Source organism: Hyaena hyaena, unplaced genomic scaffold, assembly GCF_003009895.1.
Source record: "Hyaena hyaena isolate Hyena2069 unplaced genomic scaffold, ASM300989v1 scaffold_226, whole genome shotgun sequence".
Lineage (NCBI taxonomy): Eukaryota > Metazoa > Chordata > Mammalia > Carnivora > Hyaenidae > Hyaena > Hyaena hyaena.
Window position 1 is genome coordinate 974804 of NW_024080858.1, and position 10796 is coordinate 985599.

Below are 10796 nucleotides of genomic sequence, written 5' to 3' on the forward strand. Positions count from 1 at the left end.
CCTCTTTAACAAAATGTGTGAGCAGACTGTCTTCATTTGCAACACCACGGAGCCCTGTTTGGGCCGGGCGCATTCCACACTTGTCTTTCTGGCTGGGTAAGGATCCGGCAGACTGAGGTCTCCCTGGTAATTTGGGTACACCGAGTCTCCAGTTAATGATAGATAATCAGCCTTTGGGTCATTCGGTCATTCTCTTATTACAAACCCCTCCTGCTCTCTCTGATCTCCTTTCAAACTAAATTTCACACAAACAAATAAAGCAAGACAGGGACAAGTTCCTTAAAAAAAAAAAAAGAGGGAGAAATATTAGAAACTCCTGATACAGAACTCTAAACAAGGAAAGGCAAGCTAAAAGAGGATAGGAAAGAACATCTTATCAAAATGAACATGTTGTGTACAAAACATTAGAAGAGAAGGCTCTGGTTTTTGTTAAAGTGACAGAAAATTAAAATAAAAATAATTGCAGGCAGAGAAGTTATAATATAAACAGAGAAGGCAGGATGCTTGGTGGAAATGCGCAGCACGAGGAGGCTAATTTGTTGTTACAGATTATATATCTGCCCCGTGATAGGAGAGGCACTACTTTGTTCTATTTTCCAGAAAAGAATGGCTTTCTTTTTAGTACTTGTGTGAGTGCCCACTTAAGTTAACACAGGCCAAAACCTCGAGGAACAAAAAATGGAATTGCATTCTTCTTGTGAAGCATCCAACTTCAAAAGAAGGAATTGGTTGCATACAAAAGGAAAAAAAAAAGCAGAATTCCATTCAAAACACATTTAGAGGGTTCACTAAACTGGTATGACTGATGCTTTTTTGTTTTGCTGACAGAAGGTGCAGATCATTTTCGGGGAAGTCCGACTGAAACCAGCCCTCCCCTGCCCTCTGAGGGTCTTCGTTTTCCCAGCCTACATCTGCTCGCGACTCCAGAAAGAGACTTCAGATTGGCCAAGGTATATCTCTGACCAGATCCCTCTAGGAGCAGCTCAGGAATGTGTGGCTCTAATTGTTCAGAACTCCGGTGAGAGCATCCCCAGTGCCATTTTCCTGCCCCGGTCTTTGACAATCCCTTTTGGCCTAAGTCCAGGCCTCCGGAAGGGTCAAGGTCTAGCTGCTGGTGTCAAGCCCAAGCCCCAGGTTTTCAATCCTAGGAGAGATGGGAACTTTGGCTCAGGGCTTGAACAACTCAGAGTTCTCCAAGTGAGAGAGAGCAGCAGGTGGCGAAACTGTGACTCCCAGATTGTCCTGAACCATCAGTCTGGCATTCCTTGACTTGCCAGTATAGCTGCTAAACAAGCCATGTCTCTCCTATTTTAAAGAATCCACACTTCTTGGTTTCTTCTAGGCCCAGTTTAAATGCCACCTCCTCCAGGAAGCTTTTCCAGGTATTCCTTTCCTTCTCTCTGCTCTCCCAAACTAAGTCCCCTCTCTGGTGCACCCCCTCATATCCTCTCTGGTAGAGTGTTGTGCACATAGATTGAACCTCCGGTGACTCTGGGTTCCTTGACCCAGTGGGGGATTTAACAGCTGTGTAAAACGGGTGACTTAGAGAAAATGGGTGAATTCTGCATACCCCAATTGCAACTGGATTGGTTTCCTTTATTTTGAAAGCGACCAGAGCTAGGAGGTAGACGTTAGGGAACAGACCTTCATCTCCAGACTCTCGGGAGAACTGGGGAAGTCTTTCTCTGGATAGATCCCGCTTGCAGTGGGTCTGAGGCAGTCAGCATCGGCTGGCAGAGTGAAAAACCCAGCCCAGGCCGGGCCTCCCTGGGTAACTCCTCTCGACCACTTGAGCTCCGGAGTCAGAGCTGGGCAGGGCGGCATCCAAATACTGGCTGTGGAATCTGGCTCTCTAGGCCTTAGTTTCTTCATCTGAACAATGGGTTAATGACACCTTCCTTGAGGGTGTGTTGTGAAGATTAGTTGAGATCAAGATGCATGGGAGAGCGAGATGCCTGACACACAGGCTGTGCTCAGTAAATATTTATGTGCTGTCTTCTCCTGCCTCTTCAGCTTTTTACTCTCCCTTCCAGCCTCCTGAAGACCTAGCCCAGCCAACGGCGGCGACGGGCCAGGTGGCGTCGGAGGGCACCGCTTGCCTGGATGCCCCGAGCCAAGAGCAGCCCTGGCTCCGCGGGGATCGCAAGGGCCTCGGGCCTCGCAGGACCGTGGGACACAGAGAGTGAGATGTGGGGCTGCTGCCGCCGCCCAGGAATGTTGGGGCACAAGAGGCGCTACCCCGGATTTAGGCCGCTGGCCCTCCAGCCACTGCACTGGCTGCCGGGCCGCCTCCTTCATCTTGGTGAAGTTATCATTTTGATCCCCACTCCCCATGAGTGCCCGCCACCAAGGAGGCCGGTTCCCGCAGCTCAGGCCAGGCGAGGTCACCGCTCGGGGTGGGGTGGACCTCCATCTTCCCCCAACTCGTCTGCGAGGACTGTTCGGACTGTTCGCCGGAGGCGGGCAGGAAGGGGTTAACGGCGCCCCTCCCCCCCTCCCCGCCCCATCCAGAGTCCCAGGCAGCGGGCGAAGGCCGCCGCTTCCCTCCTGAGGTCTCATTAGGGAAACCCTCACCGCTATTTTCAACATTTCCTCAATCAAGTGCCTTTAAATAGAGCTGCACAAACAAATTGGCGGCAAAAGCGTAGATCTTGTCACGATTGAGACCAATCCAATATTTCAGCCTTGTTTGCTTTGCAATTACGGCTGGGCTTGCGGCTGCGGTGCCACCGGGGCAAATCTGCAGCCGTCCGCTTTCTCCTCGGCACCCGCGGCGGGTGGAGGCGGCGACCCGCAGGGCCACCGGAGGGCGGAGGGGTGGGGGTGGCGCTGGAGGGGCGACGCCAGGGGGAGAGGCGGGTGGCGGGGCCGGCCCCGAGTCCGCGGGCAAAGGGCGCGAGCGGTGTTCTCGGGCTCCTGGCCGAGCCCCTGAGGCACATACAGGGAATAAAGTGCAACACACATGCAGAAGTCAGTGTCGTCTCCTTCTCCGGCTCCTTCCTCCTCCCTCCCCTTGCCCCTCACTCCCCAACTCCAGTGCACTTTTCTTCAGTATTTGTTAGCGGTGACCGGTTTCCCCCCTTTTCTTGCTATTAAACTGCTAGCATGATTTGTTATGTTTTCCATAGCTGCTTACTCTTGTTTGACTTTCTGTGCAAAGGCACTTTAAATCTGCTGCAGGAAGAGCGAAGCTCCGAGTCGCCTGGACGGGCTCCGGCAGGCTTGCGCTGCCCCCGCCCCCCCTCACCTCGTGCGGGATGGCTCGCGTGTAAATCTGCCGCTGCGTGCGTTCGGTCACCGCGCCCGCCCGCCTCGTTTGTATCAGCAGAACGGTAGTTAACTCCAATCAGCTCCTAAGCCTTGTATTTCACAGACAATTAAATCTTGGCTGCTGTTTAACAAAATTGTAATATTTACTCTGCTCGGTACTGAGGAGCACTTTTAAAGTCAAAAACAAATACATTTCAAAAAGAAAATATGATAATAAATCTCTTTTTATGGATTTTCCCTGCATAAGTGGAAACAACATGATTTAAATCCCCACGCCCTCACCCGCCTCTCAGGCACAGCTGAGGTTTTACAGATACTGTCTTTTAACACACATTCTTCACGTCTGGCGGGAGGCATCTGCGTTTGTTACATTAGATTTCGTTTCCGAAATTTCACACCCCACCCTAACCCACATAGGCAAATGCAACAAGGATTATGGAATAATTAGGTCTGGGATGTGAAGTCTATTTTCACACTGATTCCAGAAAGGTGGACATGGCTTCGGTCATTATTTTATGATTCCATGTTACCTTATAAATGACTACGCAGTTTCCTCTCCTGTTGGCTCCTGGAGGAGGTGGGAACGTTGAGGCAGAGAAATATTTTTAGGAGACTCTGGGGTGCACATTAAAATATGCTTTTTTATTCTGTAAAAATGCATAAGGTATGGACCTACTTTTGTTTGCTGGTGGGCATAAAATAAATTCATAGCTGTTCCAGTTAATTAGCAATCTCTTTTAAGCTTTAAATTTTTTGGTTTATAATCCCACCTAGATTGAAGCTTTATTCTTCTGGATCACCCTCCTATGGTAACATTCTCGTTTTCAGTTTTATTTAAAGCAAACCTCAGAAATAATGATTTCATAAAATTGTGCAATGTCAAAGCCACAGAATAATATTTCAAGTTCGTATGTCATGCACGCCCATGTATCTCTCTCAAGAAATAGGAAGCAGTAGCTAGAAAGGGTACCATTTCATGAGAATTCTGTCTTCACCAAAAAAACTGGTCTGGCATATTATTCAATGCACAAATTATAATATTACTTTCATGTGTGTTAATCTGTTTAGTATTAAAACTGCTGGTGTCTTAACCATTAACATGTTTTACCACACTGCTTTCAAATGGGTGATCTCAGATAATTATGAAGATTTTGATGTTAATCCCATGTTAAGTGAACAACTATGAAAATAACCTTAAAGCATTATTATTCTAATATAAATGCCAACAAACACAATTGTAGAGGGAACATGATTACTTTTTATCTGGCATTATCCTATAAGGATATGGCTACATTCATTTCTCTTAAAATCAGAGCAGTTTTCAATTACTTTTTAATAGACTTTTTTTCAACAATGCTTTTTGCAGTATCTATAAACCGCAACAACTTTGTGCTGACAGATACATATTTTTGCAACATTGCTAGTCATTAGCTTCTTTGAAAATTCACTAAAATAGAATAATATACCCAAAATATCAGAATATAGAGAACAATTATTAGGTTCTACATATTTATTTAGGTAAGCCAATGTTATTAAAATTAAAAACATGTGCCTGCCATATAAACGTTTCTTTAAGAATTCTTCTTTGGATGCACAGTTATTATTTTTTAAACCGACTCAGATTTTCAAATACTGAATTTTCACTCTAAACAGGCATCGCATTGTTTTACACAGTAGCTCTTGGAACAATACTCCTCTTAGTATTTTGGACTTCCAAACAACAATTGGAATTGGATAAATGCTTTCAGCTGGGAGCACTTTCTTAATACGTTTGTAGGTAATAGGATTCCCTATTTGGGTGGGGTGACAAATGGACAGTGGGATGGACAGACTGCCTACCCTTTGCAGAATCTACCGGAAAATGGAGTTTTGTTGAGATCATTTGTGGTCCATCAAAAAGAAATTCTGCTAAAATGTGAAATCAGGGAAACTGAGTGAGTGCTTTTTCTAAGTACAGCCATGAAGTGATAGCTTGAAGAGGAGGGTGAAAAATATAAGAGGGAATGTAGAAACATAAAATCTAGAAAAGATAATTTCTTTAGACAGGATCTGGCTCTTTGTCTATAAACAGGAGGGTGATGAATCGGATCCGTATAATGAGATAGATTGTTTTTGTCTTCTTCAATTCAGTGGTTTTAAGACAGATTTTTTCACTGGATGAAGAAGCCCAATTAAGGAGATATATGTAGATTTTTGTATATGGGAGAATGCTAGCTTCCATGATTTTTAAATATTGGTTTAAAATATCCACTGTGCCATTGCTCTTTCTTAAGGAACACATGTCAAAGAGCAACACATTTTTTTCAAACTGGTATTCAACTGGAATAATGAAGTATATCCATGAGATGATTTGCATAAGTTCCAAGTTGCTGAGAAAAAAAACGAAAAACATTTTTTCTTTCAGGAGCAAACCAGGGAACTTTCTTATTATTCTGGCATAAATAGAGCAAGAAACTGCCTCCTTACATTCCTAGCAATACTTTGGCTTTTTCCAAACATTGTTAAGTTCTATGCATTTTTTTGCTATTCGAATAAAGATGCTATCAGCAATAACATTACAGAATCTAATCAAGTGACTATTTTTGCTTCATTACAAATATAAATTATATATGGGCTGTTTAAGTGCTTGGTTATTTGAATGCTGAATTTTTCATTTTTCAGATAGAGTGATATGTAATAAGTGCTTATAAAGATAAATATGATAGCTCATCAAAGGAAAACAGTCATGGTACCAAAGTAGTATTTGAGTCTGTGGGGTGTGGGATGCAGTTTGTAAATTATAGTGCCTTTAAATCATGACATAGGTATTTGGGTTTTGTATTGTTTTTAAAGTTTAATTAATTAATTAATTTATTTATTTATTTTTGAGAGAGAGAGAGAGAGAGAGAAAGGCAGAGAGGCAGAAGCCTAAGCAGTCTCTGTGCTGTCAGTGTGGAGCCCCACACAGGGCTCAGATTCATGAACTGTGAGATCATGACCTAAGCTGAAATCAAGAGTCAGGTGCTTAGCCCACTGAGTCACCCAGGTGCCCAGTGACCTAGGTATTTTTAATGAGGATATCTGAGAAGAGAACCTCAGGAGTCCCCAACATACACAGGCAAGAGCATACAAGAAACTTGCCTTCAGAAGGACATTGCCATTTGCACCCCACTCCCTTCCCCCACCCCCGAATCCCCCCACCCTGCCATATTTCCACTTGCTGTATTTTACTAAAAGTCACAGAATTAAGAGTGGCTGCAGCTCAATAGGCTTTTCTCCCCTTAAATACTTTAATATCATATGATATTAATATAGCTACATTAATGATTGAAAGGGTCACTGTTTTTTGTCCTATTGTTAACTATCTGAATATGTGGAAACAACCAGATTATACACTGAATTTTCTCACTGCTAGTTTTAGCTTATAATCTCAGATACATATGAGTAAATTGTAAGCAATATACATTTTATTATATTAGTGTTTATGCCCTGCTTCATGTCAGAAAGCATCTGAAGCCGTTTTTTCAAGAAGTGGAAAGATACAATTTTAAAAATCTGTAAAAATAATCCCTGTAAATTGAACTGTGATTTATTTTGATGTTTATTACAAGGCCAGTGATGTGTTCTGGTGAATACTGATCCCAAGATGGACCAATATCACACTGAAAATGAGACAAATTTTTAAAATGAATTTTGAGTAAATTATTAAATCATCATAATAATACATGGAAATTAAGCTACTATTATGCATGAAAAGCAGCATAATTTAGTGATTAAGAGCAAGTCTCAAGAGTCTGAGGCGGTTTTGAATCCTGCCTACAATACGTGTCAGCATGTGAGCTTGGGACAATAGCTATTCTCTGCTTCAGTTCCCACATCTACAGAAGGCGGAGAGTAACTGGAGACTCAGTTACAGTGTTATGATGAACATTTGGTGAGATGACTCCCACGAGGCGCTTAGTTGAGGGTCTGGCATAGAGTAAATGCTTAATGAACGTTAGCTCTTTTCTTTGGCACAGCTCTACAGCGTTAAAAAGTGGCATGCCATAGTTACCTTTCTGAGTTGACAGCACACAGATTTCATGGAGGTTTGTATGAGAAGCCTACATTGGCTTGCAGACCTCAATGTTGACAGCATAAAGGCAATGGCTTCTGTCTTTTTAGAGGCTCTAGAAAGGTACGAGGAGATGGTCCTTGGGATAGCAATGACCAGATTGGAAATCTAGCGTCATGCCATCTTGGCCATGGGTATTATGGTCTGTGGGTGCCTGACACAAAGGTTTAAACTGAGGAAAATGATACATGAAGGAAATGAAATACTTTAGGCCAATGGTCTCCGTATTGATTTAATTGAGCACTGCAACAGTAAAACAGTTAAGCATATATTTATTTGCAAATCATGTATCTGCACTACTTTACTGATATATATACATTATAAACCCATTCAAAAAATGAACTAAAAATGGGCAAGACAATTAAACAATAAGTTTAAATATTTGCAGGTGACATAAATTTAATACCATTGGCTTTGGATGCAAATCCACATTATAAATGGTCTTGGTCATTGAAAAATGCTTTGGTTGACTTAATGTTTGATTTGTGCTGTCATTGTTTCTATCTTGTTTTGCGGCTGACTAAAGGTCTCCCAGTAGGCTGTGAGCAGTGTCATTTCTGCCATTTTCTTGATGGTGTATGCCCATATTTGAGTGATCTTTAATCCAAGGTTTACTGTGGGGCTCTTTTTCTTTAAGTTTTTTTACTTATTTAGAGAGAGAAAGCACGTCCATGCATGAGAGACCAGGGGAGGGGCAGAGAGAGGAGAGAGAGAGAGAGAGAGAGAGAGGGAGAGAGAGAGAGAGATTGAGAGAGAGAGAGAAATCCCAAGCCAGCTCAGCATTGCCAGTGTGGAGCCACAAGTGCGATCCTTGTGGTTACAGAAATGTTCTGTGTCTTAGCTGTATTAATGTCCATATACTCGTTGTGATGTTTTACTATAATTTTGCATGTTACTTTAGGGAGAAGCTGGGTAAAGGGAGCAAGAGATCTCTCTTATTTGCTACAACTGCACAAGAATCTATAATGACCTCAAAAATAAAAAGCTTAATAAAAAAGTCGATTGACCTTCAGTGCCTTCCAGAACTGACCTGAAAATAGGGGAAGGTTGGAAATGAGAATAGGAGTTGTGAACTTTAAGAATTATTTTCAGTGCACCACTCAAACTGGGTCTGGATTTTTTCCTTCTGATCTTTGTTATGGATTATCATGCATTCTTACTGCTATTTTTGGGGAAAAATGTCACCTCTTCATTGTAGGACTTCTAGTTTGCAAACCATTGTGATTTTTTTAGTCCATCAGCTGACTGATTTTTTTTTTTTTTTTAATTTCTAGGAGAGAGAGAGACAGGGTGAGCAGGGGAGGGTCAGAGAGAGAGGGAGACACAGACTCTGAAATAGGCTCCAGGCTCTGAGCTGGCAGTCAGCACAGAGCCCGACGTGGGGCTCGAACCCACAAACCTCGAGATCATGACCTAAGCGAAAGTCGGACGCTTAACCGACTAAGCCACCTAGGCGCCCCCCCCCTTTTTTTTTTTTTCATCAGCTGACTGATTTAAACATTAGAAGATGAGACTAGAGGGTGCCTGGGTGGCTCAGTCAGAAGAGCATGGGACTCTTGGTCTCCCAGTTGTGAGTTTGAGCCCCATGTTGGGTGTGGAGATTACCAAAAATAAAATAAAATAAAATAGAATAATTAAAATAAATTAAAAAGAAAAAATGAAACTAGGTTACATTGGATATTATTGTCACCTCTATTCTTAAAGTCAGAGAAAAGTTTTTATTATCCTTCTTTTCTCTTTGTCCTTTCAAACTTATTTTTTCTCTCCCCCACTGTATTCCATTTGAACTCATGTTTCCCAATACTATACTATTTAATTAAAAAACCCAATAAATGTACATATTGTAGATGGAATTAGTGATGTTCTTAAAATGCAAAATACAAAGATATATTGATTGTCCACACAGTACTGCGTACGTGCAGTATGCTTGGATGTTCTGATTTTTGGAGAGGTATAGTGAAAATTATACATGTAATTAAAAAAAAACTGGATGATTTGTTGAGAAGATAAAGGCACAGTCACAGGGCCCTCTGCAAACACCTGCCAATGCCAGAGAGTGACTTAGTAATCACAGAGGAGCTGCAGTCATGACATATAGGGGTTCAATTGTGAGAATTTCAGGACATATTTTGGCTAAGGATTAAATAAATCAGGGGACTTGCTGACAGCGAATGGTATCTTTGAGTGGCTGATTTGAAACACAGCATCAGAGAAATGAGATGAATCCCAGGTGGTCTCTGGGAGCTGAAAAAAGTCCCCATGAATTTGCTGACTTCAGCCTAGGATTCATTTTGGGATCATTAAGCAGCCTTTAAGTGATGGCCTGTCACCATCAAAGCAGATTATGCTGAGTACGATGGTGGGACTAAGATATGTTAATCTAGGGAACATTAATTATAGTTCATTTAAATTATTTCTCTTATTACAGCATTAGAAGGCCTAGAACTGCTCATTTATAATATTTTCAGTTCTACCACTGTGTTACTACAGCACACACATCTTTTTCAAGGAACTTAAAGTGCATTAAATTCTTTTTTTTTTAATGTTTATTTATTTTTGAGAGAGAGAGAGAGAGAGAGAGAGAATGAACAGGGGAGGGGCAGAGAGAGAGGGAGACACAGAATCCAAAGCAGGCTCCAGGCTCTGACTGTCAGCACAGAGGTGGACACTGGGCTCAAAACCATGAATTGTGAGATCATGACCTGAGCTGAAGTCGAATGCCTAACCAACTGAGTCACCTAGGTGCCCCTAAAGGGAATTAAGTTATTTAAAAAACTTTTTTTAATGTTTATTTTTGGGAGAGAGACAGATCATGAGTTGGGGAGAGGCAGAGGGAGAGAGGGAGACACAGAATCCCAAGCAGGCTTCAGGATCTGAGCTGTCAGCACAGAGCCCAATGGGAGCCTTAAGCTCAGAACTGCTACTGAAGCATCCCTTAGAGTGTATTAAATTCTTTTTTAAAATAGTTTATTGTCAAGTTGGTTTCCATATATCACCCAGTGCTCATTCCCACAAGTGCCCTCCTCCATGCCCATCTCCCCCTTTCCTTCCCCCCCACACCCATCAGTCCTCAGTTTGTGCTCAGTATTCAAGAGTCTCTCATGGTTTGCCTCCCTCCCTCTTCCCCCCTATTTCCCCCCTTCTTCTCCCCCATGGTCCTCTGTTAAGTTCCTCCTAATCCTCCTATACGTGCAAACATATGGTAGCTGTCCTTCTCTGCCTGACTTATTTCGCTCAGCATAACACCCTCAAATTCCATCCATGTTGCTACACATGGCCAGATCTCATTCTTTCTCATTGCCATGTAGTATTCCATCATATAGATAAACCACATCTTCTTGATCCATTCGTCCGTGATGGACACTTAGGCTCTTTCCATGTTTTGGCTATTGTGGAGAGTGCTGCTATGAACATTGGGGTACATGTGCCCCTA